At 42.9% G+C, this 17,178-nt stretch overlaps 1 non-coding gene across 1 annotated transcript; it reads left to right on the top strand.

Moving 5' to 3' along the window:
• Positions 1-9,838: 9,838 nt before the first annotated feature.
• Positions 9,839-9,913, top strand: Trnat-ugu (transfer RNA threonine (anticodon UGU)). The gene has a single exon. It is a non-coding gene; the product is annotated as a tRNA-Thr (tRNA).
• The last annotated feature ends 7,265 nt before the right edge of the window (positions 9,914-17,178 follow it).

Raw genomic sequence — 17,178 nt, 5'->3', positions numbered from 1 at the left:
CTTATTACGCTTATTGCCGTGATGAAGAAAGTACTGTGCTGTAACGTATTGTTGTCCTACGGAAAAGGCTGTCTCCTTGTAGATATACCACAAAAGTTAGTACTAAAACATGTTTTACTTTCCAGAATAATTCAGAAAAACTGTGCAGATATAAAACAGAAACACTGCAAAAGCAACATTGTAAATTGTCACTCATTAGTAGCGTCGTGATAAAATCGTGTAGCTGTCACATAAACTAACCACTGTGTCATCTGGTATCTCACAGAAAGTATTTTAAATCCAGAATGTACTTTCAAGTAAACCAAAATGTTGCATTAAAATCTCATTAGCAGTACCAGTATATGTTCTAAGTATGTGAGCCTTATAGTCGTTACGTAATCGTGCAACTAACAAGCAAGAATGTACACACACAATAACACTGTGTCGTCTGTTCGCAATAACAATGCATTCGTAATTTCTGTTTAAATAAGCTCTCTTGGTTCTTGACTGGATATTTAACTTCAAACATTGTTGCATGTTAACAATTTCTAAAGCATACTAGTAACGTGAAGTGAAAAGTTTTATGGCAAAGACGAAGTTAAAAAGCAGATTATCTTTCAATAAACGGTTTTACATGTGATATGTGGTGTAAACCTTTACTCTTCCTAGTACGCAGAGTTTCAACTTCAACGCAATTATCATGTGGTATACGTCGGTAAAGAATACTGGAATTTTTCTCAAGGTTAGCGTCTATGTTATTTAACCCTGAGCCAGCAGGCGTGCGTGGCTGCCTGCGGTGCGAGTCATTGTCTGTTTCTTTGTTGGCGCGCATCGTTACTGGAAGTTACTAAAGTTATTCTGGCTCCTGTAATAATAATTGTTTTGGTTCCCATATTGTCTGTTTCTATGGTTGTCTCTGTCACATTCATTACTATGGAAAAGCGATCTTTCTCTGTAACTATTATTCTGCCAACGCTTGTCATATGTTAGGTGTCTGTTTTGGTAACGATTTGCGTTGTAAGAATAGCCTTGTCGTGTCCAATTATTATTTCTGTCATCGCGGAATTGTGACGGATGTGACCTGTAATTGTTGTGCTCCTGTTTTCGTGTGCCGCGATTGTCAGTGTCAATTTCCAGTTCTTGTAAGAGCCCCTGAAAATCTTCAGTGTCGTCTTTGCAACGTCCTGCCAAAATAATATGTCGTAAATGTTCAGGCAATTTGATTAAGCAAATGTGGATGAGTTCTGAGGGGCTGTATGGGTTTGACAGGTACTGATTCTTGTGCAACATATCTTCAAAATATTTGACAAGACTGGAAAATTCAGATTGTTCAAAGTGTTTCATCATCATGATGCTATGTTTTACTCGGTCTTGTGTAGCTTGAGACAAATATGCTGAGAGGAATGCATGGTAAAATTCTCCTTCACTGTGACAATCGTGAATGACCGATTCCATTCTTTCAGCTGGTTCATTCTCTGAGTAGCCACACATAAATTCTAACCTGTGCTCCAATGACCAGTTGGGAGGAAAACAATGAGAAAATTGATGAAGCCATGCTTGTGGATGAATGTCGTTGTCAGAATTCTTAAATGTTTTGAATTTACGTGTAATAATGAACAGCTTATAGTCGAAATCATCGTGTCGGCGAGTCGCACATCGCTCGTTGTTACTTCGTTTCGGCGGTTCCATCTCAAAATCTAATGCGCCTTGCCAATTTCTTTCATAATTTCCGAAGTGTCCTGTGTTATTATCTTGTGGTTGTTCCGTATTTCTATGTCCATCTTCCCGTACTGGAGCGCGAGTGTCCTCTGAAATATGTAATTCTTGTATTACCTGCGTCAACTGATCTTGTCCTTCCCGGATTTCTCTTTTGTACTGTGTATTGATTTGATTTTGATTTTGTTTGAATTTTCTAATTTGTTCATACTCTTCTGTGTCAGTGAAGGCTATGGGTCTTGTGTCATTCAGATCATCATCTACCTTTGTAGATAAGTTAGTGACCTGATCCGAAAGTTCGGCTACTTTCTCCGATAGTGAACACATTTCCTCAGTGTGTTTTTCTGAACCAAGTTTCAGAGTGTCCATTTGTGTTGAAATCGAATCTACTGTGTCCTTTAAGTTTTCCTGAGTTTTTGCAAGTTGCGTAACCGAATCGGTAGATGCAACTGAGTCAATTTTAGCCCACAAGGTCTCATGATTTTCATGAACAATGGTTTGCAGTTCTTTTATGGCTGCTTCGTGATTCTGTAATGCATTTTCATGCCGCGAAAAAATAGGTTGAAAATGCTCACATATTTTTGTTTTTACGTCATTACAGACTTTTTGACATTTCGATTCAATGTTATGTAACTCAGTAGTTAAATCTTCACGTGTTTGTTCAAGTGTGGTGTCTAACTTCCGAAGATTTTGTTCCATTGTGTCTAACTGTTGCTGTGTTTGACTCTGGTGTTGTTCCATTGTGTCTAACTTTTGAAGCTTTTGCTGTGTTTGTCTCTGATTTTGTTCCATTGTGTCTAACTTTTTTTTGTTCCATTTGTTTCTGATTTTGTTCAAGCGTTGTGTCTAACTTTTGTAGCCTTTGTCCCATTTGTTGCATTAACTGTAATAACAGTGCACTGGTGTCTGAAACATGTTCCTCAGTGCTATTCGGCAGTGCATTTGAACCGGCAATATTCGCATTTTGAAAAGCAGAAAATGTGTCTTGATTTATTTGAGAAAACGGTGAGGACGCAAAACCTGAATCTACAGTATTTGCAAGATTGTGTCCTATCATTTCGGATTCCTGAGGCGAGCTGTTGCCGACCGATCGATCGATAATGCTTCCCTGTTCACTACCTGTTTCACTGTCTACACCATTATTTGCCGCCCGCTCCATTTCCCTATGCACAATTACCAAATTACTACTTCGAATGTCTGTTAATTCACTACACAGTGGTGCTGATAAGCTACGCTCGTTGTCACTATTATTTCTCAGTTTACTTTGGAGCCTAGTGTTACGTTTTTCACACGCCATTATTGTCACAATATTTCACACGATAACACAGAAAAGCACAATTTGAAGAGCAAAAATAAGAGAACACATTAACATAGCACTGAAAATAATATGTAGTTAATTGCAATCGCAGCTGCGAAATACTTGGTGCAAATCTACATGCATGCCACAACTGTTTTACTGTACAACAATGAAAGACTGCAACTACAAAGGAGATTCTCTCTACAATTACGCGCTAGCAATAAACAATAGCTATACTAATTTCGCAAACTACAAGAAAAAAAATCAGAAGATTCCAGTGAGGTATCCTCGGCTAAGGGTCGACATATGAAACGTCCCCTTAGAACAATTTTAGAATTACTGTGCTGATAAACCTCTTACATTATTTGCTTTTCAAACAGCTGAGCCAAGCTGAACGTACTCAAACATTCACTAAAGTGACACACAATATTTTTTAGCGCAAAAATCCCTACAAAAGAATGGCCCTGACTAACATTAACCTATACGTTTCACAAATCACTTACCTCACAAAAATCTTGGTTACTCGAACTACTGCAATACAGCGAGCGCCACTTCTGCCAACTAAATAAAAGATTCAAACTACTGAAGGCACTAATTACTGATAGGCATAGTTAGCAAATGAAAGATTTTAATAGAGAACAAACAATGTATTTACCTTAATAATCATAATATATATAGCAGTTCATGCCATCCAGTCTTACAAATTTCAAATCTCCGCCATTTCTCTCCCCACATCCACCACTGCTGGCGGCTCACCTCCAACTGCGCAACGCTACGCGCTGTTAACAGCCAACTGCCCAACACTACAATGGCAGACAACAATGCAAACTACAGAGCGCTACGTAACGTTGCCAATAAGAAAACATAAACAGCCTACTTACAATTTCAATAGTGGTACAAGTCCATTACCTCCACTTTTCTGCCTATAATGCTTCTGCAATTAATGATCCAAACAAACAGAAAGAGCCGGCGTGGCCGAGCGGTTCTAGGCGCTTCAGTTTGGAACCGCGCGAACGCTACGGTCGCAGGTTCGAATCCTGCCTCGGGCATGGATGTGTGTGATGTCCTTAGGTTAGTTAGGTTTAAGTCGTTCTAAGTTCTAGGGGACTGATGACCTCCGATGTTAAGTCCAATAGTGCTCAGAGCCATTTGAACCATTTTGAACCAAACAGAAAGAAAGGTTCATCTCTAGCAAGAAGCCATATGCTTGGAAATTTCTGGTATCTCAACTGCACATTTTTCAGCGCTCATTTAACTTTAGGACTCTGTATCTCACAATGAACAAAAATGGACTTGTACCACTATTGAAATAAGCCGTTCATATGTCCTAGGCTGTGGCTAAATGATTTCTCCGCAATATCCTTCTTTGCAGTTTGGAAGGCAGGAGGGGAAGTACTGCCGGAAGTAGCTTTTTTGGTGAATCATGAGTTGTGCCTGGGCAGTTCAGTCGGTAGGGCACTTACCTGCGAAAAGCGAAGTTACTCGGATCCAGTCCCGGTCCGGCAAACAGTTTTAATCACCTTGGTAGTCTCTCATTCTCATTAGTAGCTGAAGTTCTTTCTGTTTATTATTTCTGTATTTGTTGTACCTAGTGATTTGGGTCAGAAAGCATTTCTCTGTCTTCCTCAAAATATTTAGCAGAAAGCAACGCATGCGTACCCTGAAAGGGAGAGGCAAGATAACGGTTCACCGACGATATCATCGGAAATAAAATGCAAGCTCCAATAGCATAAAGATGGGGGACAAACGGCAACTTCCATTTCGAAGGAACCACCACGGAGTTCGCCTTAATCGATTTATGTGAACAGTTGAAAATCTAAATCTGGGTGACCAGATGTGGATTTGCTTTCCACTCCTACTGAATGAGAAACCAGAATATTGACTACGGCGCCACCTCGTCCTCCCTACTTCTCCCCGAAACAGCAAGAAATACCTTGTCTAGAAAGCTATAGCTATGCCACTGAACACCGTTGTCGACTATAATCACTCCATGCTTTGCGGCCCTTTGCAGTCCTCGGGAGGTCGACGGTTCAAATCCCCATCTGGTCATCCACATTTAGTTTTCCCGTGGCTTACCACGAACAAGCTGATTTCCTACCGAGCTTGTGCTCCGTCCCTAATGACCGCGTTATCGACGGGCCGTTAAACGATAATCTTCCTTCCTTCTTTCCGCAGTAGACCTACATAAAGATGTCGTTAGCACAATCAGAGCACAGAGATTCATTCAAAAGAATTCACGATAGCCAGACTGCATTACGAGCATTGCGTCACGTTAGCTGAGCGAGAAAGCCCTAGACTTGAGCGTTCTACAACAACGCACACACAACCGCTAGTCGTTTCATCTACCGACTATTTCACCATATTTATGTCTTCTCGGTAGTAATTTACGAGCGCGAGGTGATAGGCTTTCGATCCAGTGCAGACTTTGTTGATGCAGCTCTCCATGCTACTCTATCCTGTGCAAGTTTCTTCATCTTCCAGTACCTGCTGCAACCTACATCCTTCTGAATCTGCTTAGCGTATTCATCTCTTGGTCTCCCTCTACGATTTTTACCCTCCACGCTGCCCTCCAACACCAAATTGGTGATCCCTTGATACCTCAGAACATGTCCTACCAACCGATCCCTTCTTCTAGTCAAGGTTTGCCACAAATTTCTCTTTTCCCTAATTCTATTCAATACCTCCTCATTAGTTATGTGATCTACCCATCTAATCTTCAGCATTCTTCTGTAGCACCACATTTCGAAAGCTCCTATTCTCTTCTTGTCTAAATTATTTATCGTCCACATTTCACTTCCATACATGGCTACACTCCATACAAATACTTTCAGAAATGACTTCCTGACACTTAAACCTATACACGATGTTAACAAATTTCTCTTCGTCAGAAACGCTTTCCTTGCCATTGCCAGTCTACATTTTATATTCTCTCTACTTCGACCATCGTCAGTTAATTTGCTCCCCAAATAGCAAAACTCATTTACTACTTTAAGCGTCTGATTTCCTAATCTAATTCCCGCAGCATCACCCGATTTAATTCGACTACATTCCATTATCCTCGTTTTGCTTTTGTTGATCTTCATCTTATATCCTCCTTTCAAGACACTGTCCATAACGTCCAGTTGCTCTTCCAGGTCCTTTGCTGCCTCTGACAGAATTACAATGTCATCGGCGAACCTCAAAGATTTTATTTCTTCTCCGTGGATTTTAATTCCTACTCAGAATTTTTCTTTTGTTTCCTTTACTGCTTGCTTCACGAAAATAACATAGCAATTTTATACCACGTTCCATAAGATGAGATGATGGCAGCATAAGACTGTAAAAACCGGTCATTTTGGAACGATAAAAGTGTCTACACTGCGATCGCGGCGTGCTCTTCATTCCTTGTATTCCATGATAATGGAGTAACCGCCGAAACGCGTTGTAGACGAAGTACAGACTATTTGACACATCCGTCTTCGCTCGACCCGGATGACTTGTTTGGAGTAGCTGTAATAACTCGTATACACAAACCCTCCATGTGAATCAGTCTATTTATTAGTGAAAACCGTATCAAAATCTCTAGAATAGTCCTGAGACGGGCCTTCACATACAGACAGAAGAAAGGGGCGGAGGATTTTGAATCATACCGTATATATGTATAAATATAAATTCAGACAGTTGCTATCAGTCAGTTATGACATAATTGTTCATTTGTCTTCAAGCCTTTTCAGGCTCATATTCAGCGCTGGGTGATATTTACGAGTGTATGGGAAGTGGTATCGGTAAACTAATTTTTTTTACTTGCTATACCATTATGGGAGTTATAGCTGTTACTATACATTGATCAGCATAACATTATGACCACAGACCTGCTATCGATATAAACACTCCAGGCGATAGCAGCGTCACCTTCCGAGGAATGACTGCTAGTCAGACACACGCACGGTGCAAGTAGAATCAGTCAGCGTACTGCCCACGTGTGGAATTGGGGAGGCGTGTGATCTGTCTGAGTTTGACCGAGGGCAGATTGTGAGGGCCCGGAGGCCCGGCACGACCTTTATGGAAGCTGCACGCTTGTCAGGTGTTCGAGGAGTGCTGTGGTGAGTGTCTTCAACACGTGGCGAAACCAAGGGCAAACCGCGTCCAGACGTATTGGAGTTGGGTGTCCACCCCTCATTACAGACGTCGTACGTCGTAGGCTCGGCAGACTGGTAAAACAGGAGAGGCGGCAAATTGTGGCGGAACGAACTGTGGTGACTTTCAGTTGATGTGCTGGCCACCCAGCTCGCCAGATCTGAACCCGATCGATCACGTCAGTGATATGATTGGACATGGCGTCATAGCTCATCGCCTCTCTCTCTCTCCGGAATTTACGGGAATTAGGTGACTTGTGTGTACAGATGTTGTCCCAACTCCTTCCAAGATCTCATTGCTTCCATGCCACGACGCGTTGCCGCTGTTATCCATGCCAGAGGTGGACATAACATAGGTGGTTATAATGGTCTGGCTGATCAATGTATAACTGGCAGCTTCCAGTTTAGTTCCTATGAGACTTAGAATTAATTGCTATTCGCTATAAACACTGAGTGTCCCTATAAAATTTCCGGTATACAGCAAAGTCGTACAAATGGAATGTACTGCAAAGATCTGTGCTGAAAGATATAACACTTTTCTCTTAGAAACAGTTTTTTTGTTTGTTTGATTACTGTAATTATTCTGTGGGCAAATACATTGACCTACACTGGTATTATCATGGATGTTGGAAAATATCCTTACAGTAATTACTAGTTTAGAAAATTATATATAATATTTTCTGCGGAAACCTTTAACGCGAGTTAATGTTTTTCCTACATCCTTGTATTAATACATCATTAATGAACCACACTAAAATTCTAAGTACAGTTCTTTTTTTTCATTAAGATGATAGCTTAACTGTAGAAGCCTTAATACTTAATTAAATAGCACAAAATTATTCTTTGGTAAGTGACCGGTTGACAAAGTAGATATAAGTGCCGTCAAGGTTCAAGTGCAAAGAGAGCGGGAGGGGCGTTGACCGATCTGCATTTCCGAGTTACTAAATTTTTTAGTTTAATTAACAGATGCAATCCTCATAGCACAGTCGTTAATAAATAAAATTTTGTTCTTATCTTTGTTATGCTTGGGAAAAAGATTGTAAATAACGATTAGCGCAAGTGAAACAGGGGTGACACACAGTAGTCGAATAAAATGAGGCGACTTTGGGGTATTGGTTTAGAAAATGAGATGCTGAAAGTAGTACTCGTGTTATCTATTTGGGCAGCAAAAAACTGATGGTGGTAGACGTAAAGATAATATAAACTGAATACTAATAGCAGTAGGAAAACATTTCTGATAAAGTGTAATTTGTTAATACCAAATGTAAATTTAAGCGTCACGAAGTCTTCTGTGGAAGTATTTGACTGGAGTGTAGCCTTATGCGGCTGTGAAAGTGGACTGTAGACTATACAGACAAGAAGAGAGTAAAAGCTGTACAAGAATGTTGAAGATAAGATGGGGAAATCAATGAAAAGGTAATGGATAGGATCCGGCAGAAAAGAAATTATGCTGCAACGTCACTAACATAAGGGACATGTTTATAAGAGAAGGAATAGTTAATTTCGTAATGGAGGGAAAACATTAAGAACACACACGGTATGGTATTTGAAGAATTTTCTGGGAATGTACGTTTGAAACGCAGCATTATATGGGAGTGAAGCACGGACTGTAGAAAGAGAAATGAATCGAAGAGTTTGAGATGTGGTGATGTAAAAAGATGTTGAAATGTAGGTGGTCTGATAAGGAAGGAATGACCTCCTCCACAGAATCGACGAAGAAATGTATATGTGAGACAGTGTGCTGGACATGTGTTAGGACATCATGGAATAATTTCTGTGTTACTACACAAGTCGTGGAGAGTAAAGACTGTAGGAGAAGACAGGGATTGGAATACTTTTTTATTTTTAATAAAACAGACTTGGTTATGAAACTATTACTTTTCAACCAAAATTGTTTATTCAAAAATAATCTTCATACTGTTGCAGCAGCAGTCAGTCAGGTGGAGTAGAAAAGACTGGAATATATAGACCTACAACAAATAATTGAGGAAGTAGGCTTCAAGTGCTGCTCTGAGATGAAAGGATGACACAGTAAAGCATGAGTGGCGGGCCGCATAGGACTAGTCAGAAGACAGAAGAAATTAAGTGAGAAATAAGTTATACAGCAGTTGTCATAACAGACATATAGTACTTGGAGACCACTAGAACGTAGCCCGCATCTCGTGGTCGTGCGGTAGCGTTCTCGCTTCCCACGCCCGGGTTCTCGGGTTCGATTCCCGGCGGGGTCAGGGATTTTCTCTGCCTCGTGATGGCTGGGTGTTGTGTGCTGTCCTTAGGTTAGTTAGGTTTACGTAGTTCTAAGTTCTAGGGGACTGATGACCATAGCTGTTAAGTCCCATAGTGCTCAGAGCCACTAGAACGTATTCTACAGTATTTTGATTGTATATGTGAAATACTCTCGTGAAACTAGTACGAAAAGAACTTTCTAAAGAGCACTTGGATCTACACTGAAGAGCCAAAGAAACTGTTCTTTCGGACATGTCCGAAAGAATAGACACCATATCTGTATAAGTATATTCTGGCAATACCGGCCATGACCTTCTTCCTTTGTGCGGATGCACACATATCCCCCGAACTCTTAAGGGACTTGCTAAGAATGTCTTCCACGAGTAATGAGTGTGTTGGGGTGGGACACTACGAATGTACTGTGTGGACATACTAGGTGAGAATGTGGGTCACGCTGGAGGCGTGCGCTATCCTCTGTGCCCTCGGTGGCTCAGATGGATAGAGTGCCCTCGGTGGCTCAGATGGAAAGAGCGTCTGCCATGTAAGCAGAAGATCTCGGGTTCGAGTCCCGGTCGGGGCACACATTTTCACCTGTCCCCGCTGATATATATCAAAGCCCGTCAGCAGCTGAAGGTATTAAATTAATTCTAATAATGTCTGAAGTAGTACTGGAGGGAACCGACACCATGAATCCTTCAGGGCTGTCCATAGATCCGTAAGAGTACGAGGGACTGGAGTTATAAAAAGCACGTTGCAAGGCATCCAAGATATTCTCAATAATGTTCATGTCTAGGAAGTCTGGTGGCCAGCGGAAGTGTTTAAGCTCAGAAATGTGTTCCTGGAGCCACTCTGTAGCAATTCTGGACGTCCGAGGTGTCGCATTGTCCTGCTGGAATTGCCCAAGTCCGTCGGAATGCACAATGGACATGAATGAATGAATGCAGGTGCTCAGACAGGATGCTTACGTACGTGTCACCTGTCAAAGTCGTACCTAGAAGTATCAGGGGTCCTATATCACTCCAACTGCACACGTCCCACACCATCACAGAGCCTCCACCAGCTTGAACAGTCCCCTGCTGACATTCAGGCTCCATGGATTCATGAGGTTGTCTCCACACCCGTACGCGTCCAGCCGCTCGATACAATTTGAAACGAGAGTCGTCTGGCAAGGCAATATGTTTCCAGTCATCAGCAGTCCAACGTCGGTGTTGACGTGCTCAGGATAGACTTAAAGCTTTGTGACGTGCAGTCATAAATTGTACACGCGTGGGCCTTCGGCTCCAAAAGCCCATATCGATTATGTTTCGTTGAATGGCTCGCATGCTGACACTTGTTGATGGCCCAGCATTGAAATCTGCAGCAATTTGCGGTAGAGTTGCACTTTTGTCACGTTCAACGATTCCCTTCAGTTGTCGTTGGTTCTGTTCTTGCAGTATCTGTTTGTGGCCGCAGCGTTGTCGGAGATTTGATGTTTTACCGGATTCCTGATATTCACGGTACAATCGTGGAATGGTCGTACGGGAAAATCCCCACTTCATCGCTACCTCGGAGATGCCGTGTCCCATCGCTCGTGCGCCAACTATAATACCACGTTGGAACTCACTTAAGTTATGATAACCTACCATTGTAGCCGCAGTAACCGATCTGACAACTGCACCCAAGACTTGTCTTATATAGGCGTTGCCGACCGAAGCACCGTGTTCTGCCTGTTTACATGTCTCTGTATGTGAATACCCCTGCCCATTCTAGATTCTATGGCGCTTCAGTTTATGTTAAAGACAAACCAACTGATTCTGTGCACGAATTTCCAACTATGGATGAGAAGGGCGTCCACATCATCAAGCAACTAATCACACAGCAGTGCAGTCACGATGTGGAATCCGATGGCCTCCTTCAAAAGAAGGCAAATTTTATTTATATGAAGGAAATACAGAGACCGGTTTCTTTTTTTCGCATAAGTCTTTCAACAGGTTTGATGCGGCCACCACGATTTCCTCAATAATGCTAATGTTATCATTTCAGAGTAACACCTACACCCAGCGCCGTACGTTATTTGTTTACAAGCTCCAACCTCTGTGCTCCCCTAAAATTTTGCCCGCTAGTACCTTGCAAGTTATTCCGTAATGTGTTAAAACACAACAACACACCAGATGTCCATTGCAAATCATATCTGCCACAAAGTCAATGAGAACAAGGTAACGGGGAATTGTAAATATGTAATTGCTGTTGATAATTTCTTGCTTATGCTGATTTTCTGCTTATTGCCTTAACTACTCCCACATACCCCATATAAGAATCTGTGAAATCAGTGGTTGGAAATAACAGTTGGAGACATCAGTGACAAGGAACTTTTGAAGCAGGTATGGAGGTATGTTAGATACGCTAAAGGTTCAGACTACTGCTCGCGATACGAAGAGAATCCCGTTTCTGGCATAAACTTTCAACTGTCACTACATATCCATTTACTTCAGAATATTTAACTCATTTCAATCAATGGTTTTACTATTGATCCCAATATTCACAGAGTATGGAACTCAATTTGTCACAGACTTCAAGGAGTTAACCGTTTGCTGTGTGTGTGTGTGTGTGTGTGTGTGTGTGTGTGTGTGTGTGTGTGCATGTGTATGTGTGTGTAAGCTATTGATAAGTATGAGGGTGCGGAACTCTCCTATCATTTTCACTGCTGTCCATTAAAATTCCAATTGCAAGAAACGGGCGAACAACAAACCTCAAATAAGTACGAAACATACTACGTGCTTGGATATACAACTGATTAGCGTATCCTAGAAGCAGTACAAGCTACGTACAAGTAACTTCATTGACACCCTGTACATAAAGAAGGCTATCCAGAGAGTTTTTTCTTTCTGAAATAGCATTTGAATTGTGGTTGTTTGCGAGAAGATAGTGTTATGGTTCAAATGGCTCTGAGCACTATGGGACTTAACATCTGAGGTCATCAGTCCCCTAGAACTTAGAACTACTTAAACCTAACTAACATAAGGACATCACACACATCCATGCCCGAGGCAGGATTCGAACCTGCAGTCGCGCGGTTCCAGACTGTAGCGCCTAGAACCGCTCGGCCACATAGGCCGGCGATAGTGTTATGGCTCGTGTAATAAGGAAAATCTAGACATAATGGGAGTCAGTGAACTGAAATGGAAAGAAGACAAAGGTTTCTGGTCAGATAAGTACAGACTACTATCAACAGCACCAGGAAATTATGTAACGGGAGTGGCATCCTTTATGAATAGGAAGGTAGACCAGAGAGTGTGTTATTGCGAACAGTTCAGTGATAGGGTTATTCTCATTAGACTCTACAGCAAACGAACACCGACAACGACAGTTCAGGTATACATGCTGACATCGGTGGCAGAAGTTGAAGAGAAATTACATGGTAGTATTGAGCGGGTAACTCAGTACGTAAAGGGTGATTAAAATCTAATAGTCATGAGGTATTCGAATGCCGTTGTCAGGGTAAGAGTAGAATAGAGGATTACGTGAGAATTTGGGGATGATAGTAAGAGTGAGAGGGTAAAAACTAACTGAGTGCTGCAATAAATTTCGGCTAGTAATAGCGAATACTTTGTACAAGAATTACAAGAGGGGGATGTATACTTGGAGAAAGCCGGGAGATACGGGAAGAATTCACTTAGATTGGGTCATGGTCAGGCAGAGATTCCGAAATCAGACATTGGATTGTCAGGCGTACCCAGGAGCAGATATAGGCTGAGCTCACAATTTTAGTAATGATGGAGAATAGGCTGAAATTTAAGGGACTTGTCAGGAAGAATATTGCGAAGTGGGATGCGGAAATAGAAAGGAATGAAGAGATACGCTTGAAGTTCTGTGACGTTATAGATACTGTGATAATGAATACCCCCGTAGGCACTTCAGTTGAAGAGTAATGGACATCTCTAAAAGGGACAACCACAGGAGTAGAAAAGGAAAACGTGAGTACAAAAAAGGTAACTGTGAGGAAATCACGAGTAACAGAAGAAATACACTCCTGGAAATTGAAATAAGAACACCGTGAATTCATTGTCCCAGGAAGGGGAAACTTTATTGACACATTCCTGGGGTCAGATACATCACATGATCACACTGACAGAACCACAGGCACATAGACACAGGCAACAGAGCATGCACAATGTCGGCACTAGTACAGTGTGTATCCACCTTTCGCAGCAATGCAGGCTGCTATTCTCCCATGGAGACGATCGTAGAGATGCTGGATGTAGTCCTGTGGAACGGCTTGCCACGCCATTTCCACCTGGCGCCTCAGTTGGACCAGCGTTCGTGCTGGACGTGCAGACCGCGTGAGACGACGCTTCATCCAGTCCCAAACATGCTCAATGGGGGACAGATCCGGAGATCTTGCTGGCCAGGGTAGTTGACTTACACCTTCTAGAGCACGTTGGGTGGCACGAGATACATGCGGACGTGCATTGTCCTGCTGGAACAGCAAGTTCCCTTGCCGGTCTAGGAATGGTAAAACGATGGGTTCGATGACGGTTTGGATGTACCGTGCACTATTCAGTGTCCCCTCGACGACCACCAGTGGTGTACGGCCAGTGTAGGAGATCGCTCCCCACACCATGATGCCGGGTGTTGGCCCTGTGTGCCTCGGTCGTATGCAGTCCTGATTGTGGCGCTCACCTGCACGGCGCCAAACACGCATACGACCATCATTGGCACCAAGGCAGAAGCGACTCTCATCGCTGAAGACGACACGTCTCCATTCGTCCCTCCATTCACGCCTGTCGCGACACCACTGGAGGCGGGCTGCACGATGTTGGGGCGTGAGCGGAAGACGGCCTAACGGTGTGCGGGACCGTAGCCCAGCTTCATGGAGACGGTTGCGAATGGTCCTCGCCGATACCCCAGGAGCAACAGTGTCCCTAATTTGCTGGGAAGTGGCGGTGCGGTCCCCTACGACACTGCGTAGGATCGTACGGTCTTGGCGTGCATCCGTGCGTCGCTGCGGTCCGGTCCCAGGTCGACGGGCACGTGCACCTTCCGCCGACCACTGGCGACAACATCGATGTACTGTGGAGACCTCACGCCCCACGTGTTGAGCAATTCGGCGGTACGTCCACCTGGCCTCCCGCATGCCCACTATACGCCCTCGCTCAAAGTCCGTCAACTGCACATACGGTTCACGTCCACGCTGTCGCGGCATGCTACCAGTGTTAAAGACTGCGATGGAGCTCCGTATGCCACGGCAAACTGGCTGACACTGACGGCGGCGGTGCACAAGTGCTGCGCAGCTAGCGCCATTCGACGGCCAACACCGCGGTTCCTGGTGTGTCCGCTGTGCCGTGCGTGTGATCATTGCTTGTACAGCCCTCTCGCAGTGTCCGGAGCAAGTATGGTGGGCCTGACACACCGGTGTCAATGTGTTCTTTTTTCCATTTCCAGGAGTGTACTTCAGTTGACTGAAGAAAGAAGGAAGTACAAAAATGTTCACCGTAATTCAACAAAACAGAAATACAAATTACTTAGGGATGAAATAAATAGAAAACGCAGACAAGCTAAGGCGAAATCGTCCCATGAAAAGTGTGAAGAAATCGAAAAAGAAATGATTGTTGGGAAGACGACTGAGCATTCATAAAAGTCAAAACAACCTTCGATGAAATTAAAAGCAAGGGAGGCAACATTAAGAGTGCAATAGGAATTCCACTGTTAAGTACACAGGAGAGGGCGGATAGGTGGAAATAGTACACTGAAGGCCTCTGTGAGGGAGATGGTATGATGGTAGAAGAAACAGGAGTCGATTTAGAGGAGATAGGGGATCCAGTATTAGAGTCAGAATTTAAGAGAGCTTTGGAAGACCCATGATGAAATAAGGCAGAATGGACAGGTAACATTCCACCGGAATTTTTAAAATTATTGGGGTAAGTAGCAACAAAACGACTATTCATCTTGGTGTGTAGAATGTATGAGGCTAGCAATATACCTTTCACTGTAGATATACCATCAGACATGAGCAAGGACATTATCCACAAAAATCCGAAGATAGCAACAGCCGACAAATGCGAAAATTATCTTTGTTTATCATCTCATGCATCCAAGCTGCTGACAAGAATAATATACAGAAGGATGGAACAGAAAATTGAGAATTGTTAGATGACGATCAGTTTGTCTTTATGGAAGGTAAAAGCCCCAGAGAGGCAGTTCTGAATTTGTGGTTGATAATGGAAACAAGTCTGAAAAAAATCAAAACACATTCATAGAATTTGTCGGTGTGGAAAGAGGGTTCGTCAGTATAAAAATGGTGCAAGATTTTCGAAGTTCTGAGGAAGATACGAGTAGGCTATAGAAAAAGTTGGGCAATATGTAATATGTACAAGACCCAAGAGAGAACAATAGAAGTGGAAGACAAAAAACAATGTGCTAGGATTAAATAGGGTGTAAGACAGGGAAGTTGGCCTTTGACCCTACTGTTCAATCTATACATCAAAGAAGCGATGACAGAAATAAAAGAATGACTGAAGAGTGAGATTAAATTTCAAGGTTAAATGATATCAACGATAAGATTCGCTGATGACAATCTTATCCTCAATGAAAGTGAAGCAGAGTTACAGGACCTGTTGAATGGAATGAACACTCTAATCAGTACAGAACAAGAACTGAGAGAAAATCAAAGAGACACGAAAGTAATTAGGTGTAACATAAATGTGAACGGTAAGGAACTTAAAATCAGAATTGGTGGTCATGAAGTAAATGATGTTTAGGAATTTTTCTGCCCAAGCAACAAGATTGCCCATGACGGTCGGAGCAAGAACGACTTAAAAACAGACTAACACTGGCAAATGGGCATTCCTGGCAGTGAGAAGCCTACTAATATCAAACATAAGCCTTAATTTGATGATCAAATTTCTGAGAGTGTACATTTGGAGAACAGCATTGGGTGGTATCGAAACATGGACTGTGGGAAAACCGGAGGAGAAGAGAATCGAAGCATTTGAGATGTGGTGCTGCACAATAATGTTGCAATTAATGTGGACTGTTAAAAAAAAGGAATGAGTAAATCATCCGCAGAATCGGAATACGGAGAACACTGACAAGGAGAAGGAACAAGATGATTTGACATCTGTTGAGAAATGCACTGTGCTAGAGGGAGCTGCGGAGTGTAAAAATTGTAGGGCAAGACAGAGATGGGGATACACCCAGCAAATATTTGAGGACATAGGTTGAAAGTGCTACTCTGTTATGATGAGGTTGCCACAGGAGTGGCATTCCAGGCGAGCTGCATCAAACCAGTCAGAAGACTGATTACTCAGAAAGGTGAAATTTCTAGATTTCAACAGCAACATGATCATGATCAATAGAGACTGAGGTTTATCATGCCATGGTGCTACTCGTGTTGGATCCCAAGAGCGCCTGACGAGCATGAGTTGATGGATCCAGGCGGGCCATATTCAGCGTCAATGACCCCACGTGACTAGCGCCTGCGAGGACAGACACACTGTACGCTCTGTCATGCAGGATCGTACAGCCACATCACGTATCATGAGTCAGAAAATGGCCTTAGTCATACCAAGACATCACTCCACATGATCACTGTGTTGACTGTCATCTCGGCGGCCACTGCGACTTCCCTTTACGCGGCAGCAGAGAGAGGTGCGCTAACAGTGGTGCGCCCAACAACAACCCTTGACGCAAGAGAGGCGCCAGGTCGTCTCTTCAGACGAGTCTTGGTTCTGCGTACAGCGTCACGGTTGACATATCTATGTGTTGCAGATCAGAAGACAATAAACGTTGTGCCATGCATTCATCACAGTCGTTCAGGTCCAGCAAGTGTCATGATGGTATGGGGTGACAACGGGTACAAAATTTCTG

This window comes from Schistocerca cancellata, chromosome 5 (genome assembly GCF_023864275.1).
Source record: "Schistocerca cancellata isolate TAMUIC-IGC-003103 chromosome 5, iqSchCanc2.1, whole genome shotgun sequence".
In the NCBI taxonomy this organism is placed as follows: Eukaryota; Metazoa; Arthropoda; class Insecta; order Orthoptera; family Acrididae; genus Schistocerca; species Schistocerca cancellata.
This window is presented reverse-complemented; position numbering and strand designations above follow the sequence as displayed.